The following is a 10,000-nucleotide window of genomic DNA, read 5'->3' on the forward strand; positions in this document are numbered from 1 at the left end:
GGACCACTGGCTGTGACTGCATCTTGACCAAGTTTATAAGTAAGGATGTGGGCTCTGGCCCTGCCTCTCTTCTCCCTCACCTCTTGACCAAGCAGCTCCCTCTCTCTCTCTCTCTCTGTCCCCTCCCCCTCTCGCTCTCTCTGTCTCTCTTTGCCAGACCAGCGTCCATCTTTGATGTCTGTGTACTTTTGCATTTTGGATAAATGGTCTTAAACTGCTCAATAACTGTTCTTCATTTTAGTAGCCAACAGGTTAGGAATATACGACAGATGGCGAGCCTAGCACGGAGTCCAAAAAAGGAAATCTACGTTTGAAAACTTAAGCTGAAGCCACAGCTCTGAAAACGGTAAGAATTAAAATAGCGCTATTTTCTGTTTAAACCGCTAGGGGCGCGTGTGCAACAGCTGGGTTTTCAAGCGTTTTCTTTGAGACTAAAAACAACCTTCAACTTTAAGGTTTAAAGTAAAGTAACTTGTTGGAAAAGGAAACACATCTTTCATAGTCTTTAAACTGGGGGTGAGAGCCGGGTTAAGAAGCCCGTATTTGAAAATATACGATTTGATTTGTAAGGTATTTGTAAATGAGTGATTTGATTTGCATGATGTTATGGAATATCGTGTATGTGTGTAAAATTCGGTATTAGAGGAAGACGGACTCTAATAGTGTCTATATGAAAAAGTGTAGACTGCCAGCAACAAACTGATAAAGGCATTTTGAAGTGGACTGGTATATATTATTGATTGTAAGTATATTAGATCAGAAAAGAGTCTGATGTGTGTAAAATTGTAATTTGATAAAGTGTAACTGGATTATGAAGTCTATTTTGTAAGATATGTGAAAGAGCATTATTGTAGCAGTGAAAAACATATGAGCAGAACTGTAGACTCCATTACTCTTTGTCTGTGTGAAAGGACACGCGCGCAGACGCGCAGGACACACACAGAGACCTTCTAGAGGAACAGTGAAAAACATATGAGAAAGATTTGGATGAGATAAATAATAGTTTAACTGGATTGAAAGATAATCTTGATATTGCTGTGTCGTGAAAAGTAATCGTTTATGAAAACAAGTTGTGTTAAAGAGATTGTTTTAAAGCAGGCTACAAACACGCGGTGGTTTCTCAAGGACAAAAGGGTTGTTAAATTGAGCCGCCTGCTTTCTGCCTCTGGCCTTTAGGCTTCGGACACGTAGGGGGGTTGCGTGTGATTGTTGCATTACATAGACTATAGTATTTTAGAGAGAGATAAAGTGAATTGATCAGCGGGGTATTTTAAATAGTTTAGAGTTACGGTTAAAACATTCATAGCCTCCATTTTACATGGAAGAGTTGGCGCATGCGCAATCGATGCGCGTTAGCCGGAGCACAGCTCCATCTACTGGTCAAAACACGATAAGACATTTTTAATTGTTTACTGCCCTCTAGTGGACGAAACACGATAAGACATTTTTTATTGTTTGCTGCCCTCCAGTGGACGGAATACGATAAGACACTTTGGAACACTGGTCCTCCATCACTGGTCCTAACATCAGTCGAATAAATGGATGGTTACTTCAATTAATTTAAGTAATTACAAATTGATTGAATTAATTATTCAGATTATTTCATTTTCTGTTTCACAGAACTTTGATCAATTGTTTTGTGATAATCTAATAATAACCATTTCTTTGTGTCGATAATAGCTGAATGACTTTACAGGTTTACATCAATGAAGTGTACGATTGTACAATGACTAAGTCTAATTAATCATTCATTCCTTTCACTTAACAAGTCGATTTCTTTACAGATTGTAATTAATAATTAATCATTCATTCTTTTCCAAATAACAAGTCGATTTCTTTACAGGGTATAATTAATATTTGTAATTTACATCTTTTATTTCAAGTTAGGTCATGTCCACAGCTTTTGATTAGGAATAGCAGAATAGTACATATTTGATAGTTGAGCAGTAAAAGGGTTTTTGTAAATCAGTGAATACTTAGGTGTTGATCAGCCTTTGTGATTTAATAATTGTGTTGACCAGAACTGTAATTAGTATTGAATGAGTAATTAAGTGACACATATTCATAAACAATTAGGAAACATATTTAAGTATAAAGTACTTACACAGAGATTAGATTTAAGTTAATACTGCACTGACATACACAAGAGGCAAATCTGTTATTCTGAGTTGCAGGGTTTTGTGGGGACGGTTAATACAGTTATATTGGACTAGCATTTGTTTAGCAAACAAGACAATAGGAAGGTGGGTTGTAAGAAGCGTACACCTTATCTAATATAGAATATTGTCAGCATATTGAGCAAGTAGAATGGGGTCGAATTCCACGAAGCTGTTAAAAGATATTAGTGAACATCGTGGAATGTTGGCTACGTTATCCCCTATGGCTGTAGTGGAAAAAATGAATCCTCTTGTTAGGGAAATTAGCAAAATGTCTACGAAATGGAATAGCCGTTGGGCATACATTGAACAGCCGTGGCCGAAAGAGGGCAGCCTTAATTTACAATTAATTGCAACATTGGAGATACTTATCAATGGGCACAAAGCACATCAAAGAGGAAAGATTAGATCAGAGAAACGCAAGTTAGAGTTAGCTATTTTAGATCTATTTAAGGTAGAGGGACAGAAAATAGCTCAGATGGAACCGGAAAAGAAAAAAGAATTGGCCAGAACACTGGAACAGAAACTGAACATTTCATCCCCAAACCTGTGTCCTGCCTCCAGTCCCCCTCCATATGCTAAGGCACTGGAGGATCATTCCCAGAAGAAGAAGAAGGAGCCAAGGGGAAAAGGGGACGACAGGAGTGACGAGGAAGATGACAGCGAAGATGGCAGTGAAGACTCAAGTGATGACGACAATGCAGATGGAGGCTACAACGCGCAGGTCAGGAAGATGATAGCCACAGCCGAAAGGAAAGGTGGGAGAAGACGCCCGGAGAAAGAGGGAGATTGTCACCGAATGTCATCAAATACATTAAAGAACTGTCCAGTGCTGATTCGGGGTAACAAGATGGAATATCATCCGTGGCATCATACAGATTTGTCTGAAGTGATCGAGAAACTCCCAGTTCTTCAAGAGGGAGGACATTCGTGGACGCGAGAGGTCGACGTGATACTGACAGGAACGCAGGCCGCGATGGGAGACCTGAAAAGACTCTTAGCTTTTATTGCAGGATTGGATACAATGCAGGAAATATTGATGAAGGCAGGACTTCATAGATATATCAATACATCAGTTTATGATCCAGAGCTCTTCGCAGCAAACAGAGGCAGGCTGTGGAAAGCAATCAGAGAGACCTACCCTACTCACATTCACCCAGACAATATCATTGTGAAGCCACTGGGGGGGGATGAGAATCCCAGGGGTTATGTTGCCCGTGTGCACTCTCAATGGAGAAGTGTGACAGGGAAAGACGCTGAAGATAACCCCTTAGAAAAATCCATAATCAGGGAAAAAATACAAGAAGGGCTTCCTACCCCAGTTAAGGATAAGCTAGCAGAAGTGGTGGGGCTACGACACATGAACAAAGCTGTTTATATAGACCACGTAGCTCATCAAGTTGAGTTATATCGAAAGAACATTCAGATACAGAAGGCACGAGACGAAGAATCCCTCAGAATATTGACTCATTTGCAATTGACTGAAAGCGAGAGGAACATAGAGGGAGTGCAGGCTTTAGCCCCACAGCAACAGCCACCTGGAGTGCAGACTGCTACTTACCAGTCCTACTCACAGGGGCCACAAGGGGGGTATCCTGCTACTTACCAGTCCTACCCACAGGGGCCACAAGGGGGGTATCCATACCCACAAGGACCACCAGGGGTGCAAGCGGTTCCATACCAGATGTACACACAGGCTGGCCAAGGACCACCACCAGGGGGATGGACAGCAGCAGGGAAGGAGATGCTAGAACCATGCCAATGCGACCAGAATGGACATCTAGCCTGTGCCTGCTGCAACAGGCCCCAGGGGGGCGCAGGGGGGAGCCAAGGAGGAGGATATTGGCCCCCTACTACACCTGCTCCAGGAGTGATGAACCCTTACGGAGGCCCAGCAGCTGGCCTATAGGGGTGCCCGGAAGATCCGAGTGGGAGGTGCCAGCTGGTGGTGACACAGAAGCCTGAAGGCGCCACGCACCTCCCTATGTCTAGAGAATATGTGAAGACAATCGGATTTGAGGGAATTAAACAGCTGATTCCTACAACTGAGCTTGTAGACTTAGAGTACAAGGGACAGAGAGCAACTCTGTCAACACTTGTGTCAGAACACACGCCAACAGGGCTGCTAGGGAGAGATGCTCTATGCCAATTGAACTGTACAGTAAAATGCACACCTGACGGCTGTCAGGTGACGGTGCCATCCGGTGTTCAGATTCCATCGACAGCCAGAGTGATTAAGCATAGAACAGACCTACAAGCTTTGCCTTTAAAGGGAGCTGATATAGAATATTGGGTTGATGGGTCTTGTTACGGGGTAGGAGAAACGTTGTGCGCTGGGTATTCCTTAGTTAAAGCACAGAATTCAAAGTTTATTGTAGAACAGGCTGAGGCAGTTCCTCAGCCTTGCTCGGCTCAGTTGGCTGAATTGATTGCCCTCACAGAAGCATGCAACTTGGGAACCGGACGGAGAGTGACAGTGTACACCGACTCTGCCTATGCACATAATGTTTGTCATTTTAATGGAACTGTATGGAGGGGGCGGGGTTTTAAGAGAACTGATGGTACGCCTATACAGCATCACGCACAGATCATGAAGCTGTTACAAGCCATGATGAAGCCAAAGGAATTAGCCATAGTGAAGTGTGCCACACACAGGTCTGACTCATCACATGTCACACAAGGTAACAGGGCTGCAGAGGATGCAGCCAAAGCCATTACAGGAGCAGACAAGGCAGGTAAAGGTCTTCTGGTCACACATGAAAAGCAGTTACAGGGCATGGTCACACTTGAGGATTTATTGATGTTACAGAGTAGAGTAACTACGTTAGACAAGAACGTTTGGCTAGCAAGGGGGGCAAGTCAGGATGACACAGGTCTATGGAGGAATCATGAGGGGTTGGTTGTAGCACCCTCAGATTTATTAGGCATGTTAATACAGGAAGCTCATGGATTAGCACATGTGGCTAGGGGGGAGGTAAGACGCAAGATCACCAAGAAATATGGGTTTTGGAGTCCATATTTGATGGAACAGATTGACCATGCTTTAGGTCAATGTGGGGTCTGTGGGAGAAACAACATCAGAGTGGGTACACCAGTGGTGTCTGGGCATATCCCTACCCCAATAGGGCCACGGGTGGTGGACAGGGGGGTGGATGTACAGAGTAGGCAGGATGTTGTGCCAACAGGTGCCGAGGTCCCCAGAGAACCTGAGAAGGAGGAGCTACGAGGAGATGCTGTGGTGTTGCCAGAGCCAGTGGCAATGCCAGTGTTACAGCCAGTGACATTACCGGCAGTGCCTGAAACCGAGGGGACAGTGGAAAGCTGTCCAGATGCCAATGAACCAGAAACCAACGAAGCAGAGAGTGCTGACAGTCTGGAGGTCCAGCCTGGGAGTATCCAAAGCCTGGACACCTGTGCTACTGGGGATGCTGGCGAGTGCCTGCACCATGCTTCAGATGATGCTGAGGGCGACTCCCCAGACCTTGATCAGCGTGGGAGGGGACCAGGCGGCTGCCTGAACCTCAATGACACTGACGGACGACGACCAGTTAGGAAAAGATTAAAGACTATGAATAGGGTAGTGAAGCAGCAGATCAAAGGGAACGACGGGAATGGACAGCAGATGATAGCATGGCTGGAAACGGTCTTAGGGGCATGGGAAACTTATTTTGCTAAGATAGGCGCACCTATTATAGCAGACATGATTTTTGACTTTCTTAGGAGGCAGGGCCTCATTGACTGTTTTTGGAAAATCAGTCACTCAGTCCACGTTAATGAACTTTTCAGAAGACTAGTCCTCACCTGAGGTGAAGATCTATGCATTAATGCATTCCCTTTGTCCTATGCTTACTGTTGGAGAATTATGTGTTATGATAACTGAATGTCATTATTTGTGTATTGTTTGTGTATTTGTGTGATTGATGTCAGTTGAGAAGTGATGTGGTGGTTATGCAAAGATAGGAAAGAGGTTCTGTTCCTAGCGCAACGAAAATGGAAGCTCCTGACTATGAAAGTGTTATCAATCTGAGACAGCGGTAAAGGCTGTTCTCCAACTGGGTTCAAGTGCTAGCAACCTCTGACCCTGACGCTTCAAGGACAAAGAAAACATCGGTCGTTGGAAGTTTTTGTGTTGAAATATGTATGATGTACTGTGTTTAGATTAATTTGTATTGTTATTTTTAGGATTCTTTTTTATTGTTGATTGTTTTGTATTTGGTTTATATGATATCTTTGGTTGCTGGTACTGGTGCTGGGTTGGTCTGTGTTATTATGTTTCTTGTGTTGTGTGTTGATGTAGTTTTTCTGTTGTTTATTGGAACATGTTGTTTATTTTTTGAATTTTTTATTTTTTTTTTTTCTCTTTGGTTTCTTAGTTACAGTCGGTGGGGTTTTGTGTTTTTGTTTTTGTTTTGTGGTCATTTAGTTTCGGAACACCCTCTGGGTATTCCGAGGGGGGAATCTGTAGTTTATTTGTATTTAATAATGGGCCTATATGTTTGCTCCTGACTGTGGGGCAAGGTATTTACCTCCTGGCCCCTCCCCCTGACCTGATAGGACCACTGGCTGTGACTGCATCTTGACCAAGTTTATAAGTAAGGATGTGGGCTCTGGCCCTGCCTCTCTTCTCCCTCACCTCTTGACCAAGCAGCTCCCTCTCTCTCTCTCTCTCTGTCCCCTCCCCCTCTCGCTCTCTCTGTCTCTCTTTGCCAGACCAGCGTCCATCTTTGATGTCTGTGTACTTTTGCATTTTGGATAAATGGTCTTAAACTGCTCAATAACTGTTCTTCATTTTAGTAGCCAACAGGTTATATACGACAGTAATTTTTCGGTTGTTTACATTGTCTGAAACTACAGATGGTAAGCTTTCAAATGATGCGTCATACATTGAAATCAGAAAAAAATTCTAGACGACACGAGTATTTGAATGTTTGTTTGTATCAATGTTTTGCTCAAGAATGGTGACTGCTAAAAACGCTGCTAACAGCTAGCGGCTAACGTTTCGTTCTTAAACGAAAGTATGTTTACAAGCCAGGTATCACTTACCGGTAGCCTCTGGCAACAGTGAATCCAACCCACAGATTATAAGTATTTAGTGATCGTTAAACTGTTGTATATTATATCAAGTGGTACTTAAAAACTTAAAGTTGCCTGTTATGAAAAAACGAAAAGCAGATATTGTTGACACCCCTTCGATTCTGGGACTGGTTTCTGGTCTCACCAGCAGCGTCACTAGGCTACACTTTTAAAAAGGGTGCTATAATTGATTTGCCATTTGTAAGAGAAGATAAATAGAATAAAAACATGAAGGCACTAAAACTAGAAATCAGACAGTAACTCTTTTTTTTTTTCTACAATGCTGAATACTGCAGTTTAAATTGTTTTAACTTTAAACCAGTTGGTCACTGAGTACTGCAGAGTACTGTTTTTGTTGCTTGAATAAAGGCTGTCAGTCTTTAATAGCCAACTGTTGTTGTGGACTATATACTGGGGAAGTATTTGTTATTATTCAGGAGTAAAACAATAAATACAAATATCGGATTGATATCGGTATCGCAGATACCTGAAGCCCAGGTATCGGTATCGGTAGTGAAAAAATGGGATCGAGACATCCCTAATAATAATAATAATTACTTGAATTTATATGTATAGTGTCTTTCAGGGTACCCAAGGTGGCTTTACAGAGATCAGAGTTACTCTGTCATTACTAGATATATAGTTGAATAAAGATAGTTACTCTGTCATTACTAGATATAGTTTAATAAAGATAGTTACTCTGTCATTACTAGATATATAGTTTAATAAATATAGTTACTCTGTCATTACTAGATATATAGTTTAATAAAGATAGTTACTCTGTCATTACTAGATATATAGTTTAATAAAGATAGTTACTCTGTCATTACTAGATATATAAGATAGTTACTCTATCATTACTTAATGATAGTCATTACTAGATATATAGTTTAATAAAGATAGTTACTCTGTCATTACTAGATATATAAGATAGTTACTCTGTCATTACTAAATATATAAGATAGTTACTCTGTCATTACTAAATATATAAGATAGTTACTCTATCATTACTAGATATATAGTTTAATAAAGATAGTTACTCTGTCAACTATCTTATATATATAAGATAGTTACTCTGTCATTACTTAATGATAGTCATTAGTAGATATATAGTTTAATTAGCAAGGACATGTTGACATTGTGGCACAGAAACACTCTACAGGAGAACCCTGGACAGGATGTGATGTCATAAAACAGAGTGGGACATTGGGGAATGTTTTTAGAATGTAGAAGAACGCGATGGAAGGTTCTAGAACGTGTTAAGACTCTAGAACGCAGTGTGAAGAGTATAAAGGGAGGTTCTAGAACGCAGTGTGAAGAGTATGACAGAAGGTTCTAGAACGTGTTAAGACTCTAGAACGCAGTGTGAAGAGTGTGATGGAAGGTTCTAGAACACAGTGTGAGAGTATGACAGAAGGTTCTAGAACACAGTGTGAGAGTGTGACAGAAGGTTCTAGAACGCAGTATGAGAGTGTGACAGAAGGAAACATGGGAACATTGTTTAGGGAGCAGCTGCCCTGGTACAGCTGAGCTGAACTGGGTCAGGACCGTGGTCAGAACTGGGTCAGGACCGTGGTCAGAACTGGGTCAGGACCGTGGTCAGAACTGGGTTAGGACCGTGGTCAGAACTGGGCCGCCCGGAGATATGGACCAGCCCCAGAACCTTGTGACACCTGGAACTGGGCTTGTGGAAAGAACTGTCCTGAACTGTCATTTTTTTAGACATTTACTTTTCTTTTTTAAACAGGGTTACCCAGTGTCTGGAGCAGGGGCAGGGGCAGTACAGGGTTACCCAGTGTCTGGAGCAGGGGCAGGAGCAGTACAGGGTTACCCAGTGTCAGGAGCAGGGGCAGGAGCAGTACAGGGTTTCCCAGTGTCAGGAGCAGGGGCTGTGAGACTCACCCTGGCCCTGGTTGTTGAGGCCTCTGAGCGAGGGCTTCTGGTAGACGCGGTCCTCGTAGATGGGGTCGATGTGGTGCTCCGGGGACTGCAGGGGCCTCAGCTCAGAGCCCAGGTGGCTGTGCTGGCTGCTGTACGACCCTCTGGACCCTGGGGACGTATCATGGTTATAAACACCCGTTACAACAACCTTTATAACACCACACGTTCCATACTGGTGGAGCCACTGGAGGGGAAAGAGGCTTGAGTAGAAATATGAATAATCACGTTGTTATATAATGTGGTTATTAACATGTAATATGCCAGTAATAACAACCTCTACTATAAAACATGTAGTTAACACGGTGTTATAAACATGTAATAAACTAGTAAACAACAACCGTGGTAATAACAGGTATCACACCATACGAGGAATGGCACAGAGGAAAAGCACATATCAAACACGTTTGACGCCGTTCCATAATCCCTTCCATCAATTACAATGAGTCCATCCTCCAACCCTCCCTTGTATTGCCACCCCCCCCACCACCCCCCCCCTTACCTGCCAGGCTCCCGGGCCTCCCCAGCGTGGCGCTGCCCGTGTGGCAGCCCTTGTACTCCTGCTGGGCGTGCTGCAGCATGCGCTTGGTGGGTGACAGCGTGGCGTAGTTCCCCACCGAGCTGTACTGGTGCAAGGGGGAGGAGGATGACCCCCCCCCCCGCGTTGCCGCCCCCCTCCTCCCCCCATGTGCAGCGGGGAGGACGTCCCCCCTAACCCCCCTAACCCCCCTCCTCCTCCTCCTCCACCTCCACCCGAGATGGGGGAGCTCGTGCTGCACGATTTGGCGAGCCGGCCGGGTGAGGAGGAGTGGAGGTGGTGTTTGTTGGGCGAG

General features: G+C 43.6%; 1 pseudogene across 1 annotated transcript in view; it reads right to left on the reverse strand.

Moving 5' to 3' along the window:
• The window catches only part of LOC308151807 (catenin delta-2-like), a 78,071-nt pseudogene that overhangs the window by 24,146 nt on the left and 43,925 nt on the right, over positions 1-10,000 (reverse strand). Inside the window, exons 6-7 of the transcript in view lie at positions 9,670-10,000; positions 9,132-9,278 (exon numbers count right to left, since the gene is read on the reverse strand). The exon at positions 9,670-10,000 is cut by the window's right edge and continues 378 nt beyond it. The product of the transcript in view is annotated as a catenin delta-2-like (transcript). The remainder of the gene's footprint in view (positions 1-9,131; positions 9,279-9,669) is intronic.

Source organism: Nansenia antarctica (genome assembly GCF_963989245.1).
Source record: "Nansenia antarctica genome assembly, chromosome: 2".
NCBI classification, from domain to species: domain Eukaryota; kingdom Metazoa; phylum Chordata; class Actinopteri; order Argentiniformes; family Microstomatidae; genus Nansenia; species Nansenia antarctica.